General features: G+C 44.7%; 1 pseudogene; it reads left to right on the forward strand.

The window, feature by feature from the left end:
• Positions 1-4,280: 4,280 nt before the first annotated feature.
• LOC102421854 lies at positions 4,281-5,871 on the forward strand (annotated as a pseudogene).
• Positions 5,872-10,644: the final 4,773 nt, after the last annotated feature.

Genomic DNA, 10,644 nt, shown 5'->3' on the forward strand with positions numbered 1-10,644 from the left:
AGGTTTTGGATTGTTGTGTTTTCATTGTCATTAGTGTCCAGGATGTTTTTAATTTCTTCTTTGATCTCATTGGTAACCCAATCAATATTTAATAACATGCTATTCAGCTTCCAAGTGTTTGAGTATTTTGGGTTGTTTTTATTGTAATTTATTTCTAACATTATGCCATCGTGGTCTGAGAAGATGCTTTTTATGATTTCAATCTTCTTGAATTTGTGGAGACTTTGCTTGTGACCCAATATGTGGTCTATTTTTGAATATGTCCCATGAGCACCTGAGAGGAATGTATATTCCGTGGCTTTGGGGTCAAGTGTTCTGAATATGTCAATTAAGTCCATCTGATCTAGTGATTCATTTAGGATTGCTGTTTCTTTGCTGATTGTTTGTCTAGCGGATTTACTCAGTGATGTCAGTGGTGTATTAAAATCCCCTACTGTGATTGTATTGTTGTCGATCTCTTCCCTGATATCTTCCAGGAGTTTTCTTATGTATGTGGGTGCTCCTGCATTGGGTGTATATATGTTTATCAGGGTTATATCCTGATATATAAGGTGTATAAGGATTGTAAAAGGGATTTATAAGTAGGGTGAAATTTAGACAGGGGGTAAAAAGAATAGGGAAAATATAAAGCAGGATTAGGGTAAGAGAAACAGGACAGCAAAAGGGCAAAAGAGGGGAAGAGGGTTTTAGCACAGAGGCAAAATTGAGGTAGAGGAAAATGATGCTAAAGGAACGATGAAAATAGAATGGAGAACACTAGTCCCAAAATAAAATAAAGACAAAATAAAATGACACTTTAAAAAATGGTAAAATGGTAGCAGTAATAATACTAGTTAAAAATAAAAATGTAGTAATTGAAAGGGTAAAATCAGCTGATGAAAAAAGAAAAAAAATGATTTCTTAGTTAAAAGGTGAAAAAATAATTAAAAAAATAATTAAAAATGTGCAGTAATGCAGGTGCTTCAGATCTTCTACTCTTCTTTTTGGCATGCCCGGAATTCAGGAGAATGTTGAATTTCCCTCTGATACACTGTTCCTCCATGTTATAAGCCACAGTCCTGATTTTAAGGCAGGCCGTATTGTTTCCCCATACTGCCTTATCTGTATTTACAGAAGAGTCAGTTCGTGGCTCTGCCTCTGGGTGGCAGTGTGTCGGGATTGACCTCCAAGGCTATAAGTCCTCTCTGACCAGGAGTTCTCTATTGTACGTGAACCAGCTCCGCCCAAACCTGGCTCCCCAGGCGCCACTCCCAGCTCTGTTTCCCAGGCTCCCCAAAAACAATCTTCCCCTACAGGCTCCGCTAGCGACCCCAACTGGGCAATCCCATGCACTGGTTTCCCAGACAGCCTTTATCTGTGTTTACAGAAGAGTCAGTTCGTGGCTCTGCCTCTGGGTGGCAGTGTGTCGGGCTTGACCTCTGAGGCTATAGGTCCTCTCTGACCAGGTGTTCTCTATTTTACCTGAAACTGGTTTGTGGAAAGTCCTCCGCCCAGAGCTGGTTCCCCAGTCCTCACTCCCCGCTGTGTTTCCCAGGCTCCCCCAAAACAACCTTCCCTTACAGGCTCTGCGACTGACCCCAACTGGGTAATCCCATGCACTGGGTTCAACAATCAAATGCACAGATTTAAGAGGAAGTGTAAAAAACACGAGCCTGGGAAGCTGTGAGAACTCGCAGGGCTCCACCTTCCAGGTCTGGCCCCAACGGCCGCGGACTTTGTGGGGCGCAGAGTTCCCCCTGCGCGAGTTCCACTCTCCAACCTAAATTGCAAACCGCACCTTTGGGGGAAGTGTAACCTTTCCGTGGGGAGAAGCAGGGCTCCTCTGAGTTCACGTAGTCGTGCTGCTTGAGAGCCGTTGCTTCCAGGTTATTAGCTGGTCTCTGGATGCCGGTAACAGCCACTCAAGATGGCGTGGTCTCCGTGGCTGAGCTGGCGCACCGGGAGAGGTTTTAGCCTCAGTCTCTAACCATTCCCTTTTTCTAGGAGTTCTCTGTCTTTCCTGGCTTCAGACTGTCTCTCAGCTGAATCTCCTCTGCTTATTTGGGCTGTATATTACCCGTTTCAGCTGCTCGTCCTTATCTGCTCTGGGACAAGGCACCGTCAAGTCCGTCTAAACCTCCGCCATTTCTCATTCCCCTTTACTACTGTATTTTAATCCACTCATCTGCTGATGGGCATTTAGGCTGTTCCCAAATCTTACCTATTATAAATTGTGCTGCTAAAAACATAGGGGTGCATATGTCCTTTCTGATTGGTTTTTCTGATTTCTTAAGATATATTCCTAGAAGTGGGATTACTGGGTCAAATGGGAATTCCATTTTTAATTTTTTGAGGAAACTCCATACTGTTTTCCACAGTGGTTGCACCAGTCTGCATTCCACCAGTAGTGCACGAGGGTTCCTTTTTCTCCTCACCCTCACTGACACTTTTTGCTTGTTTGTATTTTTGTCTGCCAAGAGCATTTCTTCCTGCTGAAAAAGGCTTTCTCCCCCATTTAAGCAATTGTATCCTATATAATCTATGTATGCTAATAAAAGGGTAATATGCTAACTAGACCAGGTCGAGTGGCCATCTTCTGGATGTCCAACTTCCTTTCAGACAAAGCCATGGTGGTGGGGACCAAGGAAGAGTCAGTTAGGGGCAATCAGGCAGGCAGGAGAGGGAAGTTGGGGGCAAGATCAGGTCAGCAGGGGAGGAAAGTTGGGGGCAACCAGGCCAGCAGGGGAGGACAGTTAGGGGCTTTCAGGCAGGCAGAGGCAGTTAGGGGCAATCAGGCAGGCAGACAGAGATGTTAAGGGTGATCAAGCAGGCAGGCAGAGGGGTTAGGGGCAATCAGACAGGTATGCAGAGTGGTTAGGGGTGATCAGGCAGGCAGGCAGTGAGTGGTTAGGAGCCCGTGGTCCCAGATTGCAAGAGGGATATCTGATGGAAAAGGGTGCAGGCTTGTGGTAAATGTTTCCCTCCACGTCCCGCGTGGTTCAGAGTTCAGGATCTGGAAGAGGAGCCACACACAAATGAAAGAGAAAAGACAAGAGATAATTTGGGAATATTGGGGGACCAGGTGGGTAAGTCCAACTCAAGAGGAAGGACTTCCACTGGTGCTCAGGCCGTGCCAACCTTTTATTGGTTTGGGATACACCCATAGCCCTTAGGCAGGCAATTTCAAGTAACAGGCAGACTAGCCCATCAGCAAGGATTTACATAATAATAAATGGGGAAGTTGCTTCAGCTACCATTGTCTGGACTAACAATGGGTGCACAGCCCTGACCTTTGCAAGGGCTTCAAGGATCACCAGCCTTCCGGGTTCCTTGTCCACACCTCTCTGCTAGTGAAAACAATAGGCCAGGGGTCCTCAAACTATGGCCTGCGGGCCACATGCGGCCTGCCGAAAACATTTATTTGGCCCTCCGGGTGTTTTTGCCGCCGTTGCTGCCTGTTGCTTAGCAGCCGACTAGTTTTTTTTTTAAACTATAGTCTGGCCCTCCAACGGTCTGAGGGACAGTGAACTGGCCCCCTGTTTAAAAAGCTTGAGGACCCCTGCAATAGGCGGTCTCCCACACAGGCTGGGCTGAGGGACCTTTCCCCCCCTTGTGCATGAATTTCATGCACCAGGCCACTAGTACACCAATAATAAACTCACAGAAATAGAAACAAACAAACAGGAAAAAAAAATCCCACTTACCATTGCACAAAAAAAATTAAGGTACCTAGGAATAAACTTAACTACAGGTAAAAGACCTGTACTCAGAAAACTACAGAACATTAAAGAAAGAGATAGAGAAGATATAAACAAATGGAAGAATATACCATGTTCATGGATTAGTATAATCAACATCATTAAAATGTCCATACTACACAAAGCAATCTGTAGATTCAATGCAATCCCCATTAAAATACCAACAGCATATTTCACAGACCTAGAACAAACTCTCCAAAAATTCATATGAAATAAAAAAGACCTAACAGCGTCAAGGTGGGGAGGACCTGACCTGAGGTACTGCTCACATGGTCGTCGGTTTTGAGCATTTATTTACCCTTGGGCTCGGCCGTGCATTGGCTGGGGACAGTCTAGGCCCAGCGAAGACCAGGGCCCTTCCAGTGTGGGTGGAGGGTCCACCCCTCCTCAGCCTGTGGCTCACTTGGCCTCACCGCCTGGAGCCATCCCTTGCCCTGATTTCCAGTGTGGGCTGAGGATCCAGTGAGTTCCACGGCAACAGCTCCCCAGCAAAGTGGATTCCCCAGTGGACCCAGCAGTGAGTGCTTCCTCCCAGATCCAGACATGGCCTCCACCTTCAACCCCCGGGAGTGTAAGCTGTCTAAACAAGAAGGCCAGAGCTATGGCTTCTTCCTGCGGATTGAGAAGGACACTGACGGCCACCTGGTGTGGGTGGTGGAGAAGGGCAGCCCTGCAGAGCGGGTGGGGCTCCAGGATGGAGACAGAGTTCTCAGTATCAACGGCGTCTTTGTGGACAAGGAAGAACATAAACAGGTGGTGGATCTGGTCTGAAACAGCGGGAATTCAGTGACTTTTCTAGTTCTGGATGGGGATTCCTATGAGAAAGCCATGAGAGAAAAGGTAGACTTGAAAGAGTTGGGTCAGAGTCAGAAGCGGCCAAGTCTGAATGATAAGAAACTGCCCTCTGTGATGAATGGAGGAGCCCAGGCGTGGACCCAGCTACGGCTCTGCTACCTGGTGAAGGAGGGGAGCAACTTTGGCTTTTCTCTGAAGACCGTCCAAGGTATAAAGGGGGTGTACATGACTGATATCACCCCGCAAGGTGTGGCTATGAAAGCAGGTGTCCTGGCGGATGATCACTTGATCGAGGTGAATGGAGAGAATGTAGAAGTTGCCACTCAGGAGGAAGTGGTTGAAAAGGTGAGGAAATCAGGAAGCCGTGTCACGTTCCTGCTGGTGGACAAGGAAATGGACCAGCACCATAGAGAGCAGAATATCAAACTCAAGAGAGAAACAGCCAGTTTGAAATTACTGCCCCACCAGCCCCAGGTGGTTGAGATGAAGAAGGGAAGCAATGGCTATGGTTTCTACCTGAGGGCAGGCCTGGAGCAGAGAGGTCAATTCATCAAAGACATAGATTCTGGAAGTCCAGCAGAGGAGGCTGGCTTGAAGGCCAACGACCTGGTAATTGCTGTCAACGGCGAGTCTGTGGAATCCCTCAATCATGACAGCGTGGTGGAGATGATCAGGAAGAGTGGAGATCAGACTTCACTGTTGGCAGTAGACAAAGAGACGGACAGCATATACAGGCTGGCTCATTTTTCTCCATTTCTCTACTATCAAAGTCAACAACTGCCTAATGATTCTGTCAAGGAGGCCCTGGTTCCTGCGCCTGCGCCTCTGGCCAGCTCAAGTCCAGATCATAAGCCTAAGCTGTGCAGGCTGGTTAAAGGTGACAATGGCTACGGCTTCCACTTAAATGCGATTCGGGGTCAGCCAGGCCCATTTGTCGAAGAGGTGCAGGAGGGCAGCCCTGCCCAGCTGGCAGGGCTAGAGGATGAGGACGTCATCATTGAAGTGAATGGGGTGAATGTGCTGGACGAACCCTTTGAGAAGGTGGTAGACAGAATCCAGAGCAGTGGGAAGAATGTCACGCTCTTAGTCTGTGGAAAGAAGGCCTACGATTATTTCCAGGCAAAGAAAATCCCTATTGTTTCCTCCATGGCTGACCCACTGGATGTACCCCTTGATTCCAAAGAAGAAACATGGGTGGAGTCAGAGCTCGACTCACACATGGCAAAAGAACGAGCCCACAGTACAGCCTCGCAGTCTTCTTCCAATTCTGAGGATACAAGGATATGATGAGAACGAACAATGGCTGTGGCTGAGCGCTGTTTCTGGGTATTTAATAGGAATCCTTTCCAAGGGATGAATAGCCACCCACCTGCTGTCTCTGGTGAAAAACGCTCTGGAAATGGCCCATCACGTGCAATTGTTTTCTGTTGTCATTTGTCTAGAGTGCCTATTGCTGATGGCTTATTTATGGTCAACTTAGGAGACCCTAACGTGGGACCAGATTCTTTTCATGTAATCTCTTCCAAGCTTCAACTTAACTCTATTTCTCTGTATGATGATATCTCTTACTTCTATGGGCTCCTTGAGCACCAAAGATGATTCATAAATCTGTTAATGTGAAGCTGCTAATTAAAGGACGTGAGTTTGCCTATTAAAATTATGCTTTTTAAAGAATGTGTGGTTACTAAAATAAATGCCATTAAAAATGAAAAAAAAAGACCCCGAATAGCCACAGTAATCTTGAGAAAGAAGAACAAAGTTGAAGGTTTCACAATACCTGATATCAAGCTATATTATAAAGCCATTGTTCTCAAAACTGCCTGGTACTGGCACAAGAACAGACTTATAGACCAATGGAACAGAACTGAGAACCTAGAACAGTTTCATTGCCCTAAAATATCCCATGTGGTTAATCTTTTTAATGCTCCACTTCTTTCTCCAAATTCCTGGCAAACACTGATCTTCTAACTATATTGTGCCTCTCCCAGACACAACATAATTGGAATGATCCAATATGTAGCCTTTTCAGGTGTCTTTTGCTTATGAATATGAAGTTAAGATTCCTCCCTGTGTTTTCATGACTTGCTAACCCATTTATTTTTATTTCTTAATGACACTGCATTGTATGCACACACCAAAATTTGTTTGTTTGTTCATCTATTGAAGCACATCTCAGTTGTTTTCAGGTAAGTGATTATGAATAAAGCTGCTATAACATCCATGAGTAAGATTTTGTGTGGAAATACATTTTCAAGTCAGTTGGGTAAATGCCTAAATGTACACTTGTTAGATCACATTATAAGATTATATTTAGCTTTGTAAGAAACTACTAATCTGTCTTGTAAAGTAACTTTGCCATTTTTTAAAAATATATTTCTTTATTGATTTCAGAGAGGAAGGGAGAAGGAGAGAGAGATAGAAACATCAATGATGAGAAAGAATCATTGATTAGCTGCCTCCTGCACACCCCCTACTGGGGAACAAGCCCACAACCCAGGCACGTGCCCTCGGCCGGAATCGAACCTGGGACCCTTCAGTCCGCAGGCTGACGCTCTATCCACTGAGCCAAGCTGGCTAGGGCAACTTTGCCATTTTTATTCCCATCAACAATGAATGAGAGGTCTTATGACTGCATCCTCATTGGCATTTGATAATGTCAGATTTGGGGATTTTAACTATTCTAATAGCTATTTGGTAATATCTCATTATTGTTTTAATTTGCTATTCTCTAATAACTAATGGTAAGCAGCATATTTTCTTATTCTTATTTTTCATCTATACATTTTTCATTTTACTGTATCAATTACAGTTTACTTTCAATATCATTTTCAGGTGAACAGCATAGTGGTTAATCATATACCTTATAAAGTGTCCCCTTATTCAGTATCCATCTAGCACCATATATAGATATCACAATATTATTGACAATATTTCCTATGTTGTACTTTATAGTCCTCTGACTATTTTATAACTATCAATTTGTATTTCTAAATCCTTTAAAAAATTTTTTAAAACCAAATCTTCCAACCCCCCTCCCTTCTGGCAACCATCAGTATGTTTTTGTGTTTGTTTTAGTTTTGTTTGTTCATTTATTTTGTTCCCTAGACTCTACATATAAGTAAACCATATGTTTTTTTTTCTCTGACTGAATTATTTCACTGAGAAAAATATTCTAGGACCATCCGTGTTGTTGCAAATGGTAAGAATTCATCCTTCTTTTATGGCTAATATTTCATTGTATATATGTATTACAGATTTTTTTATCTACTCCCTTACCAATGAGCACTTGGGTTGCTTCCATATATTGGCTACTGTATATAACACTGCAGTTAACATAGGGGTGCATGTGGAGTTTTTTGTTTTGAGTTTCTTCAGATAAATCTCAAGAAGTGGAATGGCTGAGTCATAAAGCAGTTATATTTTTATTTTTTTGAGGAAATTCCATGGTTTTTAATAGTGATTGCACCAATCTGCCTTCCCACCAACAGTGCAGAGGGTTCCCTTTTCTCTACATACTTGATGACACTTGTCATTTGTTAAAGATAGCCATTCTGAGAGATGTGAGGTGACAGCCCAATTGTGGTTTTAATTTGCATTTTTGACAATTAGTGACATTGAGTATTCTTTCATATGTCTATTTGCCATCTGTATGTCCTTTTTGGAGAAGTGTTTATTCAGGTCCTCTGATCATTTTTTAAATGCATTGTTGGTTTTTTGGTGTTGAGTTGTAGGAGTTCTTTATAAATTTTGGATATTAATCTCTTATCAGATATATCATTGGCAGATATGTTCTGCCATTTAGTATGTTGTCTTTTCATTTTGTTGATGTTTTTTCTTGTGTAAAAACATTTTTAGCTTGATATAGTCCCATTTGTTCATTTTTCTTTTGTTTCCCTGGCTTATCTACCCATTGATGTAAATGGGTGTTAAAATCCCTTAGTATGTCTCTATTACTGTCAATCTCTCTATGGCCAACAATATTTGCTTTATATATTTAGGTTCTCTTATATTTAGTGAATATGTGTTTACAAGGGTTATATCCTCTTATTGATTCATTTATCATTATGTAATATCCTTCATTGTCTCTTATAGCCTTTGTTTTAAAATCTACTTTGTCTGATATAAGTATTGCTACCCAGCTTTTTTTTATGTGTGTTTTTTTTAATGAAATATATTTTTACATCTCTGTACTTTCAGTCTGTGTGTATATTTCATTCTTAAAATTTCTTGTAATATTGTTTTGTTGGTAGTAAACTCCTTATCTTTTTCCTTATCTGGGAATCGCTTTATTTCACCTTCTATTTTTTTAATTAAAATTTTTAATCCTATCTAATAAAAGACAAGGGAAGGCGAGGCAAGACTCTACCAGTGGTTCTCAACCTTCTGGCCCTTTAAATAATTTTTTTTCCTTTTCTTTTTTTATTAAAAAATAGATCAAGAAAATATACACACTTCAGCCCACCTGCCAGAGTGAGCTTTGAAAAGGCCAAAGTGCTGTAGGGAGGGGTGCCAGTTCTGGGTGCCCAGGCTTTCTCCTTTGGAGAAAAGAGGTGTCCTTGGCCAGCATAAGAGATCATAATCTGGACCACATTGTGGAGCAGGGCAAGGGCAGACAGAAGGGGGAGGGACAGCTAGAGCAGAGATGGCTGAGGGCAACTGGAGGCCCAGGTAGAAGGACAGAGCCTGCATAGCACTGCCACCCACACAAGGTCCTTGGCCTTGTCCTCCAAGGACTCTGCACTGCCTGGCTTCCTCTCCCCTCTGCCAGCCACAGGCCCCAGGACTCTTTCCAGCCAGGGCAGCTGCAATCAGGCATTGAGAGCCTTCCAGCGCTCACTGTCCGTGCTGTTGATGCTGCCGGTATGGCAGGGCATAGAAGCGATGTCATCCAGGTAGGACACTCCGCTGGCTGAGTCGAACTGTGTGCTGGCAACACCTGCTGCCTCTAGGCCCTCCCGCCGGGTTACAGCATAGGGATGGGGCAGGTGCATGTCTGGTTCCTCAGTCTCATCCACTTGGCATTTGTAGGAGAAAAGGATCTTTGGCTCCGAGCTGAAAAAACCGCGGAGGAAGGCCACATAGATGAGGGGCGCGAAGAAGCTGAAGTAGAGGAACGTGGTGGCGTCTACACAGCAGAGCCCCTCGATGATGTCAGCACAGAGCACTGTGCACTGAATCTTGCCCTCGTACCCTGCCTGGCCCCACCCTGGCCCGGCCCCTGCCCTGCTCCAGGAGATTGGAGCCCTGCCCTGAGCACATACAGCTGCGAAAAGTCCATGTACAATTTAAAGAATGGTGCCAAATGGGGAGGTTTGACAGTTACTCCCCCTTCAGCCTTGCCACCCCTCTAGCGCCCCCCTAGCACTTCCCCCTCCCCCTAGCCAGCGCCTCCAGGGATGACCACCGCTAGAGGGCTGCTGGCCAGAGCCCGCCCCTCCGAGGCCTGTGGAACCCTCTGAAAAGCTTCCATAGCTACAGTCCCAGGAAACAATCATGCCCTCCTCCCCTAATCAGCACCTGCTACCTGCGAGGGTACCCATGGGCTTAAAAATAACAATCCCTTCCCATTTAGACATCACTTACTTGATGAAACATTTCTAGGTTTATTAGCTCAGAACCTCCTCATGACAACCCATCGAGGTAGGTGGAGAAGAGATTACAATTCCCATGGTATATGCGTATGCAGAAATGAAGCTCAGAGAGGAAAAGTGTCAAGCACAGTGGTTCCCAAGGTGCAGCACACGCCCCACGGGCGGGGGGGGGGGGGGCAATTTGATTTTAAGTGGGGACAATTCCAGAATGAGTTAACAGTGAATTTTTTGCATTTCTTATGGTTCGAAGGGGCCTCATCTACAGCATATCCTATATAATGAAAGGATAATATGTAAATGACCGAATGGTGGAATGACCGGTCACTATGCTGTGCACTGACCACCAAGGGGCAGACACTCAATGCAGGAGCTGCCCTCTGCTGGTCAGTGTGCTCCCACAAGGGGAGAGCCGCTCAGCCAGAAGCCAGGCTCACAGCTGGCAAGCACAGCAACAGTGGTGGAAGCCTCTCCCGCCTCCGTGGCAATGCTAAGGATGTTCGACTGACGGCTTAGGCCCACTA

Source organism: Myotis lucifugus, unplaced genomic scaffold (assembly GCF_000147115.1).
Source record: "Myotis lucifugus unplaced genomic scaffold, Myoluc2.0 scaffold_29, whole genome shotgun sequence".
NCBI classification, from domain to species: Eukaryota; Metazoa; Chordata; class Mammalia; order Chiroptera; family Vespertilionidae; genus Myotis; species Myotis lucifugus.